The 23,849-nt window shown below is 40.3% G+C and overlaps 1 protein-coding gene across 8 annotated transcripts in view; it reads right to left on the bottom strand.

The window, feature by feature from the left end:
* Positions 1-23,176, bottom strand: part of TRIP12 (thyroid hormone receptor interactor 12) — a 78,925-nt gene extending 55,749 nt beyond the window's left edge. For 4 of the 8 annotated variants that reach the window (XM_082288243.1, XM_082288241.1, XM_082288239.1 and 1 more), the window contains exon 1: positions 22,708-22,979. The gene's annotated coding sequence lies outside the window, so the exon portion shown is untranslated. Of the gene's footprint in view, positions 1-21,324; positions 21,490-21,964; positions 21,984-22,707; positions 22,981-23,054 lie in introns of those variants that run through there. The other 4 variants (XM_082288236.1, XM_082288242.1, XM_082288238.1 and 1 more) reach the window with 4 other exon arrangements.
* Between the last annotated feature and the right edge of the window lie 673 nt (positions 23,177-23,849).

Below are 23,849 nucleotides of genomic sequence, written 5' to 3' on the forward strand. Positions count from 1 at the left end.
CCTAAGATACCCATTGCAAACACTATAGCTAATGTATAGTCAACGTATTGCTTGGAAAGGTTCTACAGGAACACAAGACAAAAACCACCTGTTAACTTGCAGTGAAGCCTTCAACCTTCTTGTGCAAAAGCCAACAGGAAATGACTAACATGCTTCCATGTTTTTGAAGCAAACTGGGAAAACAGAGAACGACACAAAAAGCCTGTACCAGCCTTTACTTAGCATCCAAATCACTCTGAAGGATACTAAGAACTGTAATGTAGCAACCCTGACATAGCCTAAAGTGAGAAAAAGACAATGAATAAACTGAAGGACTCCGGCATGCTCTAGGGCTGCAAATAGGGTAACAAGGCAAACCAGTAACAATGACTGTAAAAAATAAACTGAACTCTTCCACAAGGGCTTTCTTAATCTACTTGCATGAGCTCTAAAACTTGTTTGTTTGGGGTGTTTGTTTGGTTTGGATTTGTTTTGGGTGGTGGTTTTGTTTTTTGTTTTGGGGGTTTTTTAAGTTCTTTGCAAGAATCTTGGTAATGCAAGAATTTTTTCAGACTCTTACACTCTTATGAGTATTTTGAGATATGCCTAGCACCTCTGCCTATAATGCTCCCTTATAATACCTATTATCTGCTTGGAGGTGAGCTAAGTACACTGGTCAGCATTCTTCCTCTCTTGTACTTTAGCCCAAAAAAATCCGTGCTTTATTTAATGATGCTGCAGTAATCCAGCTCCTCAAAATTGCACAGACTTACTGCCCTGAAGTCATTATTAGGCAAAGGGGGGGGGGGGGGAGGGGCATAGGGGGGAGAGAACAAAAAGACAGGAGGATGTTTATATGCCTTGCAAGTTCAGAACGTTTTCTTCCAGCATGTTGCACATCTTGCCAGCCAGAACCCAGAGTTCAGCGTACATATCAGAAAATATTAAGCCTAAGACTTCAGATCTGTATTCACTTACTTCAATGTAGACATTAATTTAATTGATCAGCTGTTTCTGTGATAAATCTAGTCACTTAAGACAAACAACACACTAAATATATAAGCATACAACATATTTAAGAGTTCAGACTTCAATTGTGACTACACTTAAGAAATTACTGCCTACAGTTTAGTAACTGCTGAATTGTTTCAGACTTACATCATTTTCAACTGATGTCAGCTGCAGCATTTTTGCCCACTGTTCACAAGGTTCTCCTCATTTACCTGCAGACATACACACCTATTTACTTGCCTGACAAGTAAGCACTTGCAAGTACTCAATTACTAATTCTACTTCAACAGCTGACTTCAATTAAGATGACTTTTTAGTCCAGGGAATTGTTTTAAACTCGATCTTCTGCAGCTGATTTTGACACAATATTCTCCCTCCCTACACTCTCCAAATTCAAGAGTTATCCAGTCATCCTTGTTCTTTTCCCACTAAGGTCCTCACGTTCACGCAGATTTTAAAGCTCCACACAGGCAGAAGTTTGTGTTTTCAGTTTAGCAGTCTCTTGTCCCTTCTGGTTGTTGAAGTAGCTCATGGAAGAATTTTAGGGAGTGGATACAATACCATACTGAAAACTTCTAGAAACATTTTCTGCAATGTCCTAAATTCTCATCACCCCTCCCTTCTTCCTGACAGTAAGTTTCTATACACAAACAAGGGGAAAATATATTTTCCCATGAGCTGTAAGGCACAGTAAGGTGTATGCATTTAACCTGTATTCATGCAAATCTTACGTTATTCAGCTGCATGAAACCATTGAGCCTTAAGAAAATAACAAACTTTTCTTCTTTCAACATAGGAAGACCAAGCTAACATTTAATTTCCTTATCCGCTTCCATTTCTACCTTCTCTCCATGAATAGCCATAAGGTGTCTGCGGGATTCAAAGATGCCAGAGTACATTAAGGCTTCCTTGATGCACTGCATCTAATGTAAAACTCACATGGTGACATTAATCAGAACAACTTCCTCTGATACAGAAACCACACAAAATTATATTGAATCACGAATTAGGCTGGACTGTATTCTTTTAGTATTTTCTTTCTCCAAAGCTAGAGAAGAACTAGAGAACTACACACACAGAACTGCATGCACAGACACCCTAACTAGAGCAAATTCAGTACATATATAAAAATCTCCGGGACAAACAAGATTCTAATGACATAACATTACTTCATTGCTACAAAGACAGACAAGCAGGTCTCAAGGAAGTTTCTTCTGTAAACAAGCATGTACAGCTGTAAGCAAACAGATTTTTACAACTGGCACAAAATTTCTACAGATTTATATAGTTGCATCACTTTTGCCACTTTTTTTGGAAGACATTAATAAAGTATCGATGGGAAGACAAGCAGAGTTTAACGGCATTCAGAGGGAAACTTCTCTTCAGACCAGAGGCTTTCTTGATGCAGAGTTTAACTGAAGTACAAGAGTTAAGTCAGAATTATTTTAAAAAGCCTTGACTGGAAAGAATCTCTTGAGATTATATGGTCCAACCAACCTGCTGAAAGTAGGACCTCAAATTACATTAGACAGTTCTCATTCTGGGAAGTGACAGTTGCCAACCATGATGACAAAACACAGAGCCCTGAGCAAGAGGTGAATCACAAGAGCTACCCTGAACAAAGGGGAAAGGGAAACAAAATCACAAAGTGGGGTATCAAAGCACCACCATATATAAAAGCATGCAAAGAAGACACTAACAAGAATATCAGAAACTTTAAAAAGTCACGCAATAGATGTTAGTTCAAGTAACCTGAGTTCTCAGATCTGCATAAGATGTACACATACCCAAGGACACAAACCCCATCCCTTCCAAAGACAACTGCTCTGAGAGAAGAGCTAACTATGGCCCAGCTCCTCATTGCAATCACAGAGCTCAGAAAGCCCTCCCTCCCCCCCTTTCAGTTCCTCAAAAGCACAATCCAGTAACCTGGACTAAGAGGAGAAAATAAGACAAACAGGCATATAAGCTACAAACTTCAAAGGAGTCCAGTCTCTGAAGATTATAGATTTAGGACCACCTCATATGCCCATTTTTACACTGAGTAACTTTAGACAATACATAAGCTGTTAGCCAGAAAATATTTTTCCAAACTGCCAACAAAGAGGAGAAAAACTTCAGTAAAATATTTTTCCTAGATTCATTTACAGTGGAAGAGTTATTTTTAACTCAGCTTCTCTGCAATCACTGAATGATTTCAACATAAAGAAAAATAATAAAATAAATCAGTCAAAGAGCAGGAGTTATTCCCTCTTCCACTGACTTTACAACAAACAGCCATCAGAAAATTATGGCAAACTTTGGGCCTTGCTGCGTTAGGAAGTCAGCTTTCCCTTTCCCAGGCTTTCAAGAGCTCAGTCCTTGCCTATCCTTTTAGCCAAAAGAGTGGCTGTGCTGAAGGCCACCCTCAGAGAACAGCAAAGTGAGTGACTAAGAGCCTGAAAGGTTGTACCCACCACATAAGTCTCTGGACTGCATTTATGTATACATGTCTAATGACAGAGACAAATGGGCATGAAAGAGGAAGAGAAAAAAAAAAAATCTTCGTGATCTCATACTGGTACCTGGCAGTTCAAATACTCATTATCTGCAACTAGAAGATTTACAAGTTCCCACAGGTGATAAGAATACTGAAAACACCTCTGAAAAGATGCACAGCACTACTTGCTAGAGGAACACCCAGGTTGTCAGTACTGTGTTATTCAAAAGGTCATCCATGCCATGACCCCAAGCAAGCAAAGTAGCACACTTAGCTACTGACTTTTGTCTAGTGAGAGGACTGGCAGATATTAGAGGTCAAGTATCGTTTAAGGAAAAATCTAAATACATGTATCACATGCTCCAGTGCTGATAAGAACACTTTTGTGACAATGACTGAATTGCAGAAGCTGAACAGTCTCCCCTGCTTCAAGCAGGTCAACTGAATTTAAGTCTGAGACTGCAGAGACCTTTCACTGAATCTGGTACTGGAACAGCAAACTAAAGACTTCTTCAGGGACCCGGAAGAAACTTAAAAACTTGTTCCATTAAGATTACAGAAAACTGACACCCATCATTACTTTAGAAATAAAACAATGGATTGGCTTTTATACCACAGTCAAAACCTCAATAAGTCCTTCTGGGCTGTGGAAAAGTCAAATTGAAATAGCAAAGGGGGCACTACTCAAAATTACAGAGAAGTTCAGGTACCACTGGCAGTCAACAATACAACTAACTTGTCAGCTGAAGAACCAAGAGAAACCTACGCATGGAAGGGAGGGCCACAAAGTAGCTAAAAAAATTTAAAAATTAAGCACCCGAAGAGGTTAGACAGCAGAACATTCCCATGCATCTGAACAGCTTAAAGGAACAAAAAGAACTCAAGCCTGTAGAGGCTACAAGGGCAAGCTCAGGTATCTCAGGTCCGATTGTACAACTGGTCCTCCCAGTTCATGGTACACAGGATCCATAGCTTCATTTCATTACTGAAGAAAAAAAAAATCACCCTATTTGTGCACTAAGAAATTAAAACCAGGTCTAAATCTTAACTGAACTCTTGCAAGGTGGTTGAGGAGGCTACCTAACATTAAGACAGTAAAAACCTTTACTCCTATGGTCCTTTTTTTTCCTCTGGAAAAACAAACTGCAGTCTGAGGAGAAAAATTAAAGGAGTTGCATGGAACAAATATAATGGTCTCTTGAGGGCATCCCTCTTCAGTTCTGCCACATCACTGCTTTCTTTCTCTTATGTTCATCAAGGACTGAAATATTACAATTTGTATCACTCTGTGGACTGCACTTTGGTTCACAAAACAACACAAATGTCAGTCAGATCTTTGATCCTCATCCAAAGGAGAAGTTAGGAAAAATGAAAAGCATTTCAATTTTTTTCTCTTGCTTCTCTGTAGTTCTACATTATGTATTGAAAGCGTTGTCAATAGCAACTATTCCTCTTGTTTTTGAGTGCATCAGTAATAAAGTTAACAATAAAAATAATCTCCTAGAACGTTTACTCACTACTTCATTCAAAGAATTTGCCCTTGTAAAAAAATTCAAATATCAAAGTTGTTCTTCTCCAAATAAACCAAATTTGATACCTTTCCTTATCACTGTTTGTAACATGTCCAAACTCGCTCAGTGTAAGTTTTCCTCTAGTGTATGGTTTGATTTGAATTCATTAACAAAGGAAGGGAATGCTCTCACTGGGGCAGAGGGCCAGGACTCAAAGCTTCAAGAAAATACTTTTGTGTTTACGACACCTGTAGTTTCTCAGTCTGAATTCAGTGTTCTATATTATTTTGTCTTTTTAACCACCTAAACATAAAGTTCTGTTGCATAATTCAGTCAACTCTGCAGCAGTTAAATTTTTTACTACAGAGATATAAAGATTATCAAAAGCATAAGAATCCAGAAACTCTTGAGTCAATCTATATCAAGGAAAAGAACAGTCTGATCTGGATAGCTGCAAGTCAGACAGAGATAGCTCAGCTTAAGAAGCAGCCCAGAGGTATTTAAGCCACGTCAGTAACACGAAAGATTTGTTATACCACACAGAGAACAGGCACACACAAACATAGCAAACGTTAGCTGCAAAATACTGAACCACGTTTCATATCTTTGTTGACAGATCTTTTTCCCTTTTAGCACAGCAATGGGAAAGAACACAAAAGTGAGGAACAAATAGGTTCAACGTTTCTTCCGTACACTTGTGTCACAGAGCAAAATTTTTCTGCCAAATCAGTCCTACAGCAAGAGCTTGACTTCACCTCTACAGGACCTTTAAAATTACTGTTACATACTGACAACCTGCTCCAAGCAAAGTCTACACTACAAGAGCCTCAGGATGCAATTCTGCTATGTGGTCTTAATAAAAATGGAGTTTCAACCTGCTAATAACAATGGAAATAATGGCTCTTTTGTTTTTTAAAATTAAACAAAAGCAACCCTCTCCAACAGAAAGGAACATTTTCCAACAGCCAAATTATGACCAAAACTTTGCTGTTTGTACACAGAGAGAACTCCATTTCTTGCAGACTTTTAACAAAAAAAACCATAATAAGCAATAGAAGTAAAATCTTACCTGATCTTCATTTTCAGCTTCTCTAGAAACCCTTGTTAAGTAGGAGCCAAAAGTCACTATCTGTACAGTGGCTTAAACTTTCACTAACATCATAATAAACAAAAAAAAAAACCCAAAACCAACCAACCAAAAAAAACCCACACAAACAAAAAACACTGTCTGGCAAGAATGAAGGAGAAGACTCTATTCAGTTCAATGAGAAACTTTTACCTTCTGTGAGACAACATGAATCAAAACACAGAATCATTCACGAAGCGCAGATCAGTGACACTGCCAGAAAGGAAGGCAAGCTATTAACAGGTGGTCCAGCTAAGACCAAGTAAAACAGGTGTAGCAAAGTTAGGAGGGGGCACTTATTACCAGTGAAAAAAAGAAAAAAAATCAGCTCAGTGATTTGTACAAATTTCAGTTTAGTAGCTTATTTCAGTACTTTTATGCAAGTGAACCAAGAATTACTCAAAACCATCACCCACTCTAAATCTGCCCTGCACAATGCTTAATGCCCAGCTGCCTTCGAGCTGCATAGCTCCATTTACTTACAACACTGAGTCTGAACACAGAAACCTACTGCTCCAACACCGAGCCTCTTCCCTATTCTAATTCCATAGACCAGATGGTGCCTTATTTGCAGTTGGCCATTCACCTGCATCTGGCACACCACAGCCCTTAAGCAAAACCAAGTGCAACAGCGCAAGACAAATACTGATATGGTACACAGCCATGTCCTACCTGTAGAGCCTGCTAGACAATACATGCCCCAAGTTGCAGCATGGAAGGTTTTCTGAAACCTGCCAAATTCCTAATCAACTTTTGCCAAGCTGTCTTAAATTACTGAGAGACCTAGTGAGCTCAGTGGCTAGTAAAACATGGTTTGGTCACCCAAAGTCTAAATTAACACAAGATGATCTCTGCAATCTCCTAGATAACTGTAAGGGGAAAGGCAAAAACAAAGCAAAAAAACAAAAGCTAAGAACTTTAATTAGCCACTAGACTGAAGGAATTCAGAGACTAGATGTTACAGAAGTTACTGCTGGAAGAAGAAACAAAAACCAGTTGACTTGTATATGTGGATTAGAGAAGTGTGCCACAGATGAACTCAAGACCACAGGTCTAAAGGTATTATGAAAACATGATAAAGAAGCAGGAGACTGGGTCATTTTGTTAATATTCAGCTTCAGCTCTAAACCAGTCTACAAAAAACTGTTCAGTAATACCCACATGTCTTAAAGAAAAAAACTACAAAGATAAAAACAAAAATTCCAAGAAGTAACTTATGTTTCCAAGGCCAGGTAGAAGGTACTCATCTGTTTACTACTCACCTAAAACGGGCCCTCAGATTTTTGCATCTTCAAAATATAATTTAGACAAGTTTGGGACAAATCAGGAGGTTTTCAGGAGTTTTCCTGTGGTTTTTCTAATCACTGATATCTAGCACTGACTCAGGCTAATGGCTGTTGAGGCTTCCTTTCCCACACTGGCTCAAGCAGGTTATGCTGTCCTCCTGAACAGAGACTTCATCCAAATGCTACACTAAAAAGGTCACAGACCTAATGCATAGCAAGATTCCTACACCACATGACACAATCTGGGAAATGGTTTAATTGCAGTTGTTGAGGAAGAAATCCAATTAAAACAAGTTAAGTTTCCGGCTTCCTCAGCACTGGATCTGCATATGGATCTTTTGCTATCACAAGAATACTGTAACAACAAACAAAGGGATTAAAACACATCTAAGTTTTCTAAATTGGGCAGTGCTCAAACCAGCAGCCCCTTGGAATTATGTGCCACAGACATTTTCTCAACCACAGAAAAAATGATACATTTACATTATATCTTACAGTGACGTAATTAGGAGCAAGCTCCAATATACATACCAAATTACTGACACAGGCACAATTAAAGACATTTACCTTGTATGAAACCATGAAGCAAACTGTCTACCAAATATCTGTATAAACAGAAAAAGTTCTTTGTAAAGCTGAACAAAAGGAAGTCACAACCCAAGAAACACCTGTTAAACACTAATGATTAAGCTGTCTTTAAACTGATCCTATCAATGATAGGATCATGACTTTACAGCATTCAGAGCTATTCTTTCATGTTAAATACACGGAACAACACACAATATTAGCTTCCACAACTGTATTTTAGGAAGGTTCAAATTTTTAGAGTCATGGAAAAAGCTGTCAAAAGCTAGAGCTTTATGAAGGAATTAAAAAACTTTATGGCACGCTTTATTGCCAAGTGTCTACTCCACTCTGCACATTTACACCTTCTCAGTGCTCCATAAATAAAACAAGGGAATGTTGTAGGAACAAGGTGTTGTACAGGATGCTGAACTTCAGCAAAACTAAACATTAGAGCTCTTTCAAGTGCTTTTTAGCAGGATGCCAAACTTAGTCTCAGTTTTAAACTAGACAAGAACTCATCATCACCAAATACACACAAAAAAGTCTGCTACAAATTCCTCTCTTCCTTCCCATATGCATAAGTACCACCAGGACTTTTTTCTGCTTTACCTCACCAGTGATTATTACCTCATCTTTCCCAGGTTACCCACACACTTTTCTTGAACAACTGTAACTGTACCCATATGTTACAGCTCACAAGACTAACAAGCTAACACTAATGAGGCATTTTTCCTAGGGTCCTAGCATGGCCAGGTTTGTCAAAGCCTGAACTCCATGTCAATAATCAATCACTTCAGAGTTGGAAGAAAGGTTCCTTACATTTCTGCCAACAAGATGTTCCAATAGGTACTGCCTAAGTCTGTTCAACACTTTTTGTTACTTTCCAGCTAAACTGCTGCTCTGATGTACGGATTCACAGACTAATACAGAACACTTATCAGAACACAGTCTCTTCACTACACTGAAACACTCAAAAGAGCAAGCAGAGCTGTAAGTTTTCTATAGCTTGATCAAAATGATTATTTCAGAAGTAGCTATTACAATAGCTGGTTTGATAAGCCGTTGCTCTTGCAATTTGCTCCGTGACCCAATCAGAACACTCAAAGAGTTGTCTCCTATACAGGTGACCTTTCATCCAACACTAATGATTAACTATGCTTTATAAGCAAACCTACAACCTACTGCCCCCCAAACAACACACTAATTTTGGCCTTGTCTAGGACTGAAACAGAAAATGGTGAGAAAGAGGAAAGGAAGACAGTGCTCCTTCTAAGTGCTTTGTGTATACAACAGTGATATAATAACTTGAAGCAAACAATGCATCCATCGTGCTACACTCCTAAAATATGTTTTAGCAAATGTGAAAATAGTCCCATACTGTTAATATGACACTGAATTGGAAGCAAAGTTCACTCAACTCCCATGCAAGCTTTCTTGTCTTTCTGGTTTGTTTTCGTGTCTTAGGTTTTTTTCTTTACGAAACATCCTTAAGACACTCCAAAATTACTCCACATCATCCTCTTTACTCTTCATTATAAGCCATTTAATAAAATGCACCAGTAAGGAAGACAAAGAAAAGGATATTTAACTGGAGAGAGTAGCTTCATCACGGTTCAAGATAAAATAACTCTTTACAACACTTAAGTAAAAAACACAGAGAATGGAGTGGCTTCAGGGAAAGATAAAAGAATATGAAATAGGCTTGTAAAGAAAGAGGGAAAATACCTGTAGGCCCAGAGGTGAGCCCAGTTTCTTCCCTTCCCTCTGCACAGTATCTTACATATCAAATGTAAAATGTAGATATTTCCTAAAGGCTGCAGCCTCTCTTACTCTTCCATCTATTTTGCAAACCAAAGATACTCAGCTGGAAACACACACATCCCCATCCCACATACGATTAATGAGCAAAAAAGCATTCTAGTAATCCCAGTATCTTTACCACCTCCATTTCCCCACATCATGTCTTGCAAATACTTTTCTCCCATCAACTATTTCCTAGCACCTCCAACCCCTATTAGCTACCAAAGACGCCAAATTAATTGCACTAAATTTGGATCTTTATTCTATGCTTTTCAAACTTTATTTGCTTGCTTACTTTGTATTTAAAGGCCCCCCTGACAGAACAGTTTTGGGACACAGACACCATGTACTGCTATTTGAAAACAGCCTGATCTGCCCAACACAAATTTCTTCCACAGAACTGAAAGCTGATTAAAACACTGCTTGCCAAACATGCAGTTATCTATGAAAAAAATAGCTGAAACTATTTTCCATTAAATGTCTATTTTGTTAGAAAGTGGAGGATATAAAGCATCTAACACTGAATTTTCAAAATGGAAGTCTAGAGTTGTTTTTTCTTATATCAAGGGCAGCATATGCCACTAGCATATTATTAACATGGTAGTATTTATTATATTAAACAGTTGCATGATAAGAGCCTGAAAGTTTCAGAACTGCTTTTTCATTTTCAAGAAAGCATTTCAGATGTGGTATCACAGTCTGTGTTTTATAATGGATACTTTTTGAATTAAAATTACAGCACAAACATTCTGTACATATTCAAGTATGACAGACGTTCTGAGACAAACACCTATTTGTTTTTTGGGTTTTTTTTGTAACTCCATTAATTCTAAGCTAAGTGGTGATTACACTTCCTTATACTCTTCCTACAAGACTTAACTCACTACTGAAGTTACAGCACAGATTAAGGAGAGAAAACAGGCCAGACTTAAGGGCATTAGAGCCCTGAGTCTGCACTATGCAGTTGCTCAGGTGAGCTCCATTATATCCCCCAAAGAATACCAAGTACTAATGGAAGCTAAAAATTCCAACTACATTTCTTGGGAGACATCCTAGTGAGTGTGGTCACCCAGACAAAATAGGAAGGCAAGTTAAGTTGCTCTAATCCAAACCTACATGGAAGTCTTGTGTACTTCACAGAAGGCAGTTTCCAACTATTACATGTATTTACCCAAAGTTCCACATACCTCAGTGGGTATGGGGATAGAGTACAATCATTAACTGCACTACTATATGCCAATGCAGACATTTTCATGCTAAAATTCAGCATATGAAACTTAGGGTGTTTGTCAAAAATGTAGATTGCATCTGTACAAGTTGATATAGACAATTTAAAACCTGACACTTTGATCTATCACCAACTGTCACAAGTTAAACTTTTCAAATTCTGCTGAAGCAACTTGAAATTACATCACCTTCTCCCTCCACTCTCCCATCAAACACTACTACAGTCTAGTCAAATAGAAAGAACAAAACAGTTTAAATGATAGGCAGTCACAAATTTGTATTTTCAAGTTATTCCCACTTCAAAGCTGGGCCACCAACCTCCCCAACAATACAGCAAACACCCCAAGAGTGGATACAACTCTAGTTTGTCATAATCTGGAATACTACTAAGTAGTAACAAACTACCTCGATTTTGGATGCATCTAAGCTAAACTTAGACATTTAAATCACTATATTCTCCCACAGGTTGAGCTGCTGCTTCTAGCTGCCACAGGTCTGGGCTTGCACTAGTCATATCCTGCATTTGATGTTGTCAACAGAAAGCCCAAACCCATCTGAAATAGGCTTTTTAACCAGGTAGATCATATAAATAAAGCAAGGATAGGGGTTCACGAGCCCCAGCTCAGCTATGTCTCAGAGTTAGGCAAGAATTTGAGCAAATACAGTAGTTTGCATCTCCTCTACTTGTAACACTCAGTGACCTCTGAGCAGCATTCTTGAATCCATAAGCACAAAACTCTGGGTTCTTGAACTCCTTGACTGTCATTCAAAGCTTAGGCATGGCAGGTTAACATCTTTAGAATGTCTTCCCTTGAGGGACATAAGCACACAGATTCCCACGGGAGCAACTATCCCAGTATAGCTGTAACATTTATGACAACACAGCTAGAATCAGTGGTATGAAAACTCAACACTTGTACATACTTATGCACTTCATTTTTTCTCCTCTTAAAGTTAGCCTTTAGCTAACTAGGTATTTTACACTAAAATCAGGCATTTAAAGTCCTCCAAGCTAAAGAAGTACAAAAATTACAGTAAGGAAAAATTCTCTTTACTTTAAAAAACAAACTACTATTTAAAGAGATACCCTTAGTACTGACTGTACTTCCAGGAATAGGCCCTCTCCTTTCCTGAGGAACAAAGTCTATTTTTTTCAAATATTTTCACAGGACAGCCTACCTTCCTTCTCTATGTCAGTAGTGTCATGACATTTTATTTCTTTACTCCATGAACTTATGTAGATAAACATTCTCACTGAACCAAAGTTTCAAAGTTTAGCAAGAACGTACTCTTTGATGAGGACTACAACTTCCATCCAGTTGGTTTCAAAGCTGTGTTACAGCAACCACACTCGAGTAAGAATATTCTACCATTCAAACATAACTGGACATAAAATATTCGCAGCTACTCTGAATGCACAGTCAAAGGCCCAAGGTTTTGAAAAACAACTGAAAATTAGGTGTCTCTCTAAGCTGTGGGTGCTTAAACATTTTTAACAGTTGAAGGCAGGCAATAAGGTTTAACTTGTAATGGTATTAAATCTTGAAATCATACTTCAGTAATGACAGGACATCAATAGACTCCAGATGCAAAAGGTAGAACTCTGGACACTTGCTACTATTTCCAGGCTCACAGAAGAGAGGTCATTCATTATTTTATTTCTGTTTTGTTAAACCCAAAACTATTTAAACAACCAGTTGCTGTTAAGTGGCATCCAAACAGAACGCATCATTACACAAGTTTAACAGAAAGTATTTGTAATGATGGAAGACTATTACCCATAGAAAAAACCTGTGAACTAAGATGAAAGCTTTATTATTATTACAGCCTTGCTTATTTCCAAATAACTACACAGGTGATATAGTTATCTAAACACAGAGCTGTTCCCTCAAAACTCCTCTTTTTCCAAAATTATCAAAACTTATAAGTTCTCTTTTCTTTCCTCTGTCCCTCTCCCAAAGCAGTAAGGATGCATCAAAATACAGAATAGTAAATTATTCTAATAAGACACTTGCAGTGCTGAGAAGTACAATATTACCATTCAATATGGAGATGCTGTATTTCAGTACTGAACCCAAAAAGCATTACTGTAAGCCAAACCCCTGTCAGTTGACCTAAGCATCAGTGACTACATGTTCCAGTTCCTCCCAGAGTGATGCTGGAGGGGAATGGGAGAAGAGGTGTGGAACCAATGCTTAGGTGTATACACCATTAGAGAGTAACTGAGAATTCTCAGTGCTTTCGTAAAAATCGTGTTTATCTGGAATACTCTATCCCATCACAGTGGGCCTCGGTCAAGAGACATGAATTCCAGCCGAAAAACAGAAGGGTGATCTTAAAGAAGTTAACTAATAAAACCTGTATTATTTAACCTGGCAACAAGGCTGTAAATACTTTCTGTAAGTGCTAAGAATAAAACATCAAGGGAAGAAAAGAGAGGATAGTATTGAGACAGTTAGCAGGCAAACAGCTATGAGAAACTTTCATGCTGCAAATAAGATGATCCTAGATTTTGAGAAACAACATGCTTAAAGAATATCCCAGGAGGACTCAAGAATTAAAAAGGCAAGTGTGAGGTCTCTTACTAAGCCTACTCCAGGAGAGTGTTCACTGTCCTTACAGACAACCAACAAGTTCTGTTGTCCTACTATGCCTACCAGAGAGAGGAGATGCTCATGCTGCTCAGGTAGAAAAATCTCTTTAAAGGCCCAATTCCTACAGAAAGCTAGTCCCCTCCTTTGGATCTTTTGGCTAAGGAAGTAACTAGAACACCATTCTTGTTATCGTAACAGCCATTCACTTTCTCAGGTGCAAGAACTCAGAGAAGACACAGCAAAGAAGCAAACACCTGTATTACCTACAATTTGTGAAGCTTTTCCTGTCCTTCTTGTCCCATGGCACCTACCACTGAAGCTCTGTTATGACTGAGGAGAGAAAACTTGACCCCACACCTTCTCCTGGGAAGGAGAAGGGGAGGCAGAAGACAGCCCTTCACAAAGCAAGCTATTGCAGTAAGCAGCAAGTTCTAGGATTTAAAAATAAAAAACCACAAACCATATACCACACTTTTGGATAGGGTTAGTCTGTGCAGAGGTTGTTTATCCAGCTTGATCCTTCTATTGCTGTGTCACTCTGTGCCCATATGTTCATGTTTGATATCTGCCACATTGGGGGGGGGGGGGAGGGGGGGGCAGGGGGGAAGGATTGGGTGGGGGAGGAAACTTGCCAAAGTTAATATATTCCAAAAACTAAACCAGTTATTCCATTTCTGGAAAGAGCTCTATGTAGAACTAGCAGACAAACATAGGAGTCCTATGAAAGTGCAACAGAGAAAATTTGTAATTGAGCTGCTAACATCCAATTCAATTGGCATTTCAGAATGGGTTACAGAAGAGAGACAGTCAAAACACTAATTGAACTCTGCTGTTAGATCAATTAGCACTATCACCTGCTATCTGCTTTTGATTCGTCATCTTACTGAGCTGACTTTCCAAATAGTCTGATGATATTTTGGTGAAGGAAAACAGTACTGCAAATCTGTGAGTCTACAGAAGAAACCAATTCCTAGCTGAAAGGGGAGCAGCTTTTAAGTTAAAACACAATATACAATTTGATGATGCAGAGTGATCTACTTGGCTTACTTCTGATAGAAGTTTTTAAGATTAACTGAATAATAGCACAGTTGAGTTCTAAAAGGGTTTCCAGTAATTGCAAGGTAGATGTGAAACTGCAACAAAACAGATGCCACAAACAGAAGCAACACTAGTTTAGAACAGGCAGACTGCTGAGAACAGGTTGAGGGAGTTGATAGTGTTTCTGGTGACACTACAGGTATTACCAGCACGAACCATAGTTAGCATTCAAGTGTGAGGTCTCAATCTGATATAAACTCAAGATTTCGTCTAAATGAAATACATGAATTAAGAAGTTTTTCAAAACATGATACAATTGTTTATCCACTGACTTGTTACTTAATAGGAAACTACTTTATTTAAACAAGAATAGTTTTAACAGCTTTTGACTAAGTCTGTGACAGAAGCAAAAGCCTGATAACACACAGGGAATATACTTTATTCCAGGCAACCTCTGGAAGCCATGAAGTATAGCAACAAGTGTGGTCACTGCATTGTATTTTGAAAGTGACAGATTGAGATTACTTTGCCTGTCACTTCAGTGGAGTCTCACAGGCAATTTTACATTTAGTTTAAGTGTATTCCCAAAAATTAACTCATTGCTACATTTCTATTTATCTCAAGTTTTTACATAGTTCTCAGGTTCTAGCTTATTTGAGGTCTTCTCCATAAAGCACAATGAAGTTGGAATTTTCAGTGCCCATTCTGTTCCAACTCCAGTTTGGTTTGGACACTATGTCAAGAACCTCTAAACTATAAAAAAAAAGTATGGCCATAGTGCTCAAATATGTCAACAATAGAAGGCATTAAAGTGGTACCATTCCTTCACACAGTAAATTTCACAAAATTCATCTTTCCTCTTCACAGCTAATCTGAAGAGAGCTCAGTTTCCACCCACTCCATGGAGCATTTAAATCTGCAGACTGAGGTTTGCAGTGGCATTTTCCTTAACACGCTTCTTCCAATTCTAGTTACAAAGTGCTGGTGAAAGTTCTGAGGGGCTGTCAAGAGCCAGGTACCCAGCATGGATACATTCAGTTTCAAGTCTACAAAAATGCAGCAGAACTATATCAACTTAAGAGCTGCCATACAGGAAATTTGACAAATGCCTATTTGCTATCTTACTTTTGGCAAAGGAATATATTTGCTGTTCTGTCAAGCTTCTTGTAACTGAGTAAGGGAGTGAAACTAACTTCTTTAAACTATATTCTTATGGTATAATGTGGGTCCTTATTTTTATTAACAGTCTTTTATTGTAGAAGATTATCTGCTAAATACAACAGACAGAATACTACCAGAGTAAGATAGGGCAGCATCCACTATCACTGCATAAACTTGAAAAACATTGTGGAACAGACTGCAGTAGATCTTTAAAGGACAAGCTTTAACACTTGGAATCCTGGCTTAAAGCTTGCCAAAGTTATGCAGCTCCCATCCTTTTCATTAAATGAGATTTAGCTGAAATTGTGTTTTCTCCAGCTGTTTAACTTAAAGATCTCATATATACCTACCCAGCAATGTAGCTGCTTCTCAGGTGCTGTTCACCCAGACTTACTGACACAGCTTATGACTGTCTGCTGTCCTTGTTCAGCTGAGCTATTTCCCACCTTCCCCTCACCCCTGTACAATGGATAAGTTCATCAAGCCATCATACCTGAAACAACTGCAAAGCTCAAAACAAGTGAAGTCTTACGGAGAAATTACAGTTTCCAGTCAGTAAGTTGGTTATTAATGAAGTATATCCTTGAAATAGAGGAAGAAAACACTCACTCTCTAAGGAAGGCAGAGTTCCAAGTTTATATTCAGTATACAGCCTATTAATATGAGGCCTCAGTTACTTTCTTCATTAGTTCTCTTTAAATGCACAGCCACATCTCACCTGTGATCAGAAGATTCAGTTACATTGCACACACCTTCCAGGACAGGACACTCCATACACTGAATAAGCTAATTACATAAGGGATTTGACATTAGAAGACACAGAACATTATTAACTTGGATAAGATGCCAACCTCTAGCCCTGACATTAACCACATCTTACAATATTACCTTGTCCAAAAATACACATATATTACATGCTTCACAAAGGCATATATGATCTAAAGAGAGCTTCTCCTCACTAAATGAAGGAGTTAAAGTAAGTAACTAATCATTACACCAGTATCAAGGACATGTAATTCAAGTCTCTTGATGAGTGGGTGGGATGCAGGTGTGTTTTTCCTTTTCTTTAGGACTGGAAGGAAGGAGGAGGAGGGCAGGCATGGGGGATACTGGAGTCCACCATAACTGGTGTTACTATGCATTGTTTCCATCTTTCCTTTTGTGGTGCCTCAACTCATTTATATTGCTCCTGCTCCAAAAAAACCTCACGTTTTCAACTCAGAAGATATTATACAAGAGTGTATTTTTGATTTCCGCATTTATTTACCTGTACTTTTACATCGAAGCAGCCTTGGACTAGAGCAGAGGTACAGAACAGACTTCAAGCACATAAAAGCCCACATACACACATCTTTTCTCCTACCCAGGGCTGGTAAGACAAACTATCACAAGTTCAAAGTAAGGCAAGTAAGACAGACATGGAGAAAAACGAGGGAGAACAAAACAGCATACACGCTTTCTAAAAGCAAACATAGCATAAGTCTAGACCTAGCTACCTAGGGGCATGAGTTTCGCACAGACCTATTTTTTCCTAATACTTTTACTGTCAGAAACTACACCTCAAAATCAAGGTAAAAAATTAGAGTTACTGATCTGCATTAATAAAAATTGGTATTAACCATGCTTCAAACAGCCAGCCACAAAACTGAAGGAGGTGCACACTACTAGTATTAAATCTAATGCCCATCTCAGGGCTTGACAGCCTTCTGAAAGTTTAACACCTTTGTTCCCCAAAAATCATACATACATCAGAAAATAAAAAACACGTTTGTATTCTTTTATTTCCAGCTTTACAAAAGTCTATCAACTATTTGCCCTTCTTTACACTAAGTTTACTTATTTGGACTTCATGCAATACAACACAAGTTGCTCTGAAAGCAGAATAAATGTGAAATACACCTTGCCTTTCAGATCTTAAAAAAAAGCCATCTTATTCAAAAAGTACCAGGGACCTCAGCTTCCATTTTGAAACACCAAATTGCTCCCTACAACTCAAGGTTCGCATTCCAGAAGGTGACTCAGACCCTTTCATACCTTTTACGAAGGTCAGATCTTTGCAGTTCAGCATGTGCACTTTATTGAGGACACCATCAAAGCAAATCATTCAGAAAACACAGAGAAAATGGGATTTTCCGCCTAGTCCCTGAGCCAGCAGGGTATTACTACACACTAACAGCATCCTTCCACAGTTTCTTCTCCAAACATACCTTTGTATGTTCATAAGATTTGGGTTTTTTTCACCTTCCTTATCACTCAAGAAAACGGAGCTCTTTTTATCAGGTTGTGATCAATGAAAAACTATTTATTCAGGAGTAGAAGAAGTCAAATGTGAGAAGGGCCAAGTAACTTCCTGAGGTCCTTCCCAAACTGGCTTACTACAAGAATCCTAACAAGAGAGGTTTTTCTGGAGCAACCAAGGGCAACTATGGCTTGAACATCATTGCTAGAATATCTCATGCATCTTCAATATTGAAGTCCAGTATTAAACTACCATGATTAACTTTTTTGTTAATACACCTAAGTTTTCAATTTTTCCTATATTAAAGTTTCCCCTTCCAGAGTGGACCATCTACTGCTCTCATGGCAGCTTTCTGCCAAACTTGTACTGAGTACCTTCATGAGTCAAGTTAGACTGGCAACAGTCAGTACATTGCAAGACAAGCCGTATTACAGACGGGGAGAGTAAACAGGTTGGTTCTGTGTCCTTGAACCCTGGCTGCCAGACAGAATTGAAGGAGAATATGACTGCATTTTTACACAGTTGGATTCTACCAACTTGATGGCAGGACAAGGAGAACCACTGCTCCTCAAACTAAACTTCGTACTAAAGCAACCATTGCTGGCACCTGAAAGTAGGGAGGAGAAGCCAGTTGACTTAGTCCTGTCCTCCAGAGACACTCTATATTTGATACATAGCTAAAATTTCTTTATTTTCAGAAGATAGCTGTGAAGAATGAATTCAGCAAACTGTTTTGTTAAAAAAAAAGACATCCTGAGACAAGTGGCTACATACAAGCATTTTTTTCATTATTGATCACCACTGAGAACTGCAAATAGTTTTGCTCCTTGAGAAGCACTTTATTTCATGCAAACTGAAAAAAAAATAAATACATCAGGAAGAAAAAAGTTATTATTTTTGCAGTTACCAACCTCATGTCCTACATTAAAACTGAGCTATTAAAACTCTCAACAAGAAGTTGCTTCATATACTGTCAGAAATCTGCTGTGATATTATACAGTGATTAAAATATTAAGAACACATTTAAAATATTACTTTGGAAAACTAAGAACACTCACCCAAAGCTAGTATATTACTTTACAAAAAAAAAAAAAAAAAAAAGAAGAAAAAAAAATATATAAAAATACATCTGATGTACTACTACCTTCAGAATCAGAACTGAATGGGGCAGTGATAGCTTGATGAAAAGAGCATAACAAAGCTCACAAAGTGCTTTTTAGGGAGTGTTACTAATTTGACAGGTGATGAACAGGACACTGATCATCCACGAGGCCAATGGGAGATCCCAGAAACATGCAGGGTTAAGTTTTTGCCAATGAAATAGTACACCATGTTGTACAACTTTGGCATTTGAGTATACTTTGTCACAATAATTTAGCCTCAGTTTGACAAAAGACAGATGCATGATCAAAAGTGTTCTACATGATGCTTACCAATTAGTTTGTTAGAAAATATAGCATGGCCTATAAATACAAGATTAACACAGATAGCTGTGAGATTAATTTAGCTGCAAATCAGGTACACACATGTAGCTTACTTAATAACTTTCCTACTTTTGCTTCAGCTTCATCACTTAGAAACAAAAGGAATTTAGTCAGGTTATGTTTCTGGATTGCTGCGGAGTAAGTAACTATACTGGGGATGTAAGGATCCACATGGAAATTGATCATGTGTCCATTGATGGCATTAAAGCCAAATGCATTATATTTTTGCTACACTGCTGCAGAAAGAATAGTGGTGTTGTCACCTATAGCTTTAGGCCTCAAATTCAGGAATGATTTTAAAAGAACAAGTTTTCAATTACGGTTATTTTCTGTAATATTTATGCTCTGGGTTTGAAGACAGTCAAAGTACAATATAAAAAGAAAAACAAACCAAAAAACAAACCAAAAAAAACCACAAAAAAAAAACAAAAAAAAAAAAAACCAAACACAACTTATGTGCGATTCCTGATTAGGAATGACAGCTTTGATTATTCATTTACTGGGAAGATGTAGAATATTTCCTCTAATGGTCACTTTAGCCTGAAGAACTTTTGCAAGACATCAAAAGACTCCATTTTCATAAGCTCTTACTCAACAGGTTGGCACTCCTGCTGAAGTAGATCTGCTATATTAGTAAGTAGTAATGTCACACTGTGGCTGACCTACAATTTTTCTATTAACAGCTGAGACATGTTTAGGTTCCTACCTATGGAACCATTTGAAGACTGAAGACTTAGAGGTTGTTAATTCAAGTTTACTACTCATATTTTTCTCAGAATGACCCTAAGAACAGAAAAAAAAAAATCTGATTACCTAACACAACAATAAGATACACCAAACAATAAAAATTAAAAATAACATGCGTTTAAGATCAAAAGAACTGAGGCACTCACAATCAGCTGCATTTTACAAATATAGAAACTATTACAAGTTAAAAACAAGTCAATTTCCAAAAACTTTAAATATTCTTTACAGAATTTATTCACCAGAACATTGGTTTTAAACTTCTTAGTTCAAATACAACATATTTTGTTAAAATACCAGCTGCAAAAACTGAAATACTAATATTTTCATAAGTATATTTAACTCCTATCAGTATTTATTAAGTAGACTACCAAAGAATAGAAAGCTATAGTTATTTTTCCAGTGCTTTCATGTCCATTACGTTTATTTTTACATACATAAAATGAAACTTGTTTAAGAAGTTTTAGCTTAATGAAACTCTTAATAATAAATCTCAGAAACCTCAGAAATCAAATACCAAAAAAAAAAAACCAAACCCAAACCAAAACCCCAAGCCTGTACAACTAGAACTCTAGTTTTCAGAGTGGAAAACTGGAAAGAGACTACACCAGAGATAAACAGAAATAATCACAGCAATGCTTGCTAGCTTTTAATGTCTTATGAAAGTGTATCCACAGTGACAGTTCCCATAAGAAAATCTTGAAAAATTAATTCAAGTGCTCAGAATTCCTTTTCTTTCTCATTGTGACAGATGTACTTCAAATTTATCAACTGGTAACTACTCAACTCCTCTTTCTGACAACCTTTAAAGCACCAGGAAGCTCAAAATTCATATTACACACAACACAAACTGTGGAAGTTACTCTAAGTAAAGTTTTGCATTACAGTGTTAGAAGCTCTGAATCAATATTATTTCTGCTGAACAAGGCAGGAAGAAAAAAAAACTGAACAGTCTTTTTAAGAAAAAAAAAAAGATTTAAAATAAAAATTATTACTGCATGGCTACACATAATAAAAACACTTCCAAAACAAACTACACACTCTCTGAAAGCATTCCTAAGTTCCATGCCAGACTTACAGAATAAATTTAGGCCAGTACCAAGCACTCATTTCTTCCCCGTGTGTAAATGCGACACAATCAGGCCTCACATGCAGGCCTCTCTCTCCAACACAGGCAGGACCTTTGTTCGATACGTCGATGTTTTTCCCCCAAAGCCCTTGACATAACTTTCCATTCTTTCCCCTATTATTTTCCGGTTCCCCGTCTAGACTTTGGGACTCCCGAGCCGCGCAAACCCCCGCCTGCCGGAGAGCCCGTGCACTCGGAAGGGGGAAGGGGGAACAATAAAAAAGTTGGACACAGGAAGACGGGCCTGCAGGTCTGGCGAGAGCCCCGGCCTCGGTTCCTTCCCTTCCCCGGATCACCGGGGCAGCAGTCGGGAGCCCCAGTGCCACCAGCCCCCCCAAACTCGTCCCACTACCCAGCCCCCCGGGAAAAGGGAAAGAGGAAGAGCCAGGCAGGAAAGGCAGAACCCAGCGTTTGATCAGCCTCCAAGTACGACGCATTATGCAAGCAAACGCGAGGACCAGGCAACTTGCTTCTTGACTGAAAACAAGAAAAACATCAGCTCTAAAACATTTAGCTGCGAAAATAACCCCTTTCGTGGGCAGCCAGCTTTGTGACTCCGACCCCATGGGCGCCTCCGTTTTCTACCCACCTTCTTCCTCCCCCCAAAAAAGCTTGTGAAATATGGACGTCGGCCGATTGTTTAGCATTTTTACCGAGCTGGGCAGGAGGAAAAGAAAGAGAAATTGCTATTTTTTCCTTTAAGATAGTCCATAGCTCCTTCAGAGGAGGGGGAAAAAAAAAATAAAGGGGGGTGGGAAAGAAAGGAGCACTAGGGAAAAGGGGGCCAAGCGGAGTGGGGGAGGGAAGACGGGGAAGGGCATAGAAATCGGCACGGCAGTGTCAACACTGACACTGCCCTTTTGTATCAGCAGCCACATAGGGCCCGCGGAGGGGCGGCCGCGCTGCCGCCCCCCCTCCCCGCCAGGCGACCCGGGAGAGGCAAGGTGGCCCCAGCACCCCCGCCCGGCGTGGGGGAGCGAGGGATGTCCCTGCAGCGGGCTCGGGGACCTGGCCATTTTATCAGCTTCGTTTCCACCCCTTCCCTCCACGGCGAGGGCCCCACTCCACCCCTCCGGGCCGCCCCACACACTCACCAGTGCGGCGCCGTGTCGTTCCCGGCTCCCCTTCGCCCCCCCACCCCTATCTGCAACAATGCTCCGGGATGGCGCCGCTCCCCTCCCCCTGCCCCGGGCCGCCAGGAAGGGCAGCTCGGCTAATGCCAGGATGACACAACAGGCCCGGCCCGGAGCCGCCGAGGGGCCCAGCGAGAGCCCCGCCACCCCGCGCCCGCCCCCCCGGCGCCCCCCAACCGAGCGGAGGGGCCCCGGGTACCTAGTTTGTCCCGGTGCGGCCTCCGCAGACGCTCCGTGCCTCCCTCCTCCCGGCAGCAGCCGCCTCGCTTCCCTTCAATTATCAGCTGAAGCCGCAGCACCGAGCGACGCCTCGTCCGCCGCCTCCGCCGCCGAACCCCTTCCAGCGGCGCGAGGGGGAGGCCGCGGGACTACTTTCTCCTGGCGCCGGGGCCCCGCCGGGGCCCGCGCGCGCCCCGGGCCGGCGGGCGGCCCCTGCCCCGGCTACCGCCCCCCGCGCAGCCCCCGCCGCGGCCCGGAGCGAGGCCCGCTCGCTGCGCTCGGCGGAGCCGCGGTCGGCGGTCGGTATCCCTCCGCCGGGGTCGTCACCTCGGGTCCGCGGGAATGTCCCCACTCCGGGCGGCCGGGGCGCGGCCGGGGCGCGGGTCGCTGATGGCACCAGCGGCGGGGGTCAGACCCTGCCCGGCACCGCGGGACCGCCGCGGCTGCTCCTTTAAGAGGGGGCCGGGCTAGCGGTGACCCCGCGCGATGTCCGCCCCTTCCTGGTTGCCATGGAGACCGCTTGCCGGCGTCCCAAAATGGCGGCGGCGGGGCTGCCGCTTTCTGCACCGTCCGGAAGGGAAGGAAGACAGACCGGCGGCCTGAGACGACAGCGGCTTTAGCGAGGGCTTGCCCTTGGGGAAGGAGCGTCTCCATGCTTAGGCAGGACGGGGGGCCCCGTAAACCAGGAAGCGGCCCTGGAGGCGCCACCAGTAAGTGCCGCTGGCCTGGCCTCCCGAGGGCTGGGTTGCGTGAGGGCTGGCTGCTAAAAAGGGTATTTCCAGGCATGAGTGAAGACGAGGAGCCTCAGTATGTGGGAGATTCCTTCTACCTGGACTTTCCCGAGCCTGTGGGATGCGGCTCTGGGTGAGGAACCAGAGGAAAGGAAGAAATAAAAATCTATCAAAATGGTGAGTTAGTAGCCTTGCAAAGTAGTGTATGCACATCGTGATTTTGTACCCTTAAAACAGACGTAAGTACTCTCAGAAATGCCTCACAAATAAATGTGGTGCTACATTTAACGCAAATAAACAACAAATCCTTAAGTACTCCTTCTAAGAAAATGTAAGTTTAGCTGCACTTTCAGGGTGATCAGACTTAAGGCAGGGGAGTAAGCAATAAACT

Source organism: Coloeus monedula (genome assembly GCF_965178545.1).
Source record: "Coloeus monedula genome assembly, chromosome: 10".
NCBI lineage: Eukaryota > Metazoa > Chordata > Aves > Passeriformes > Corvidae > Coloeus > Coloeus monedula.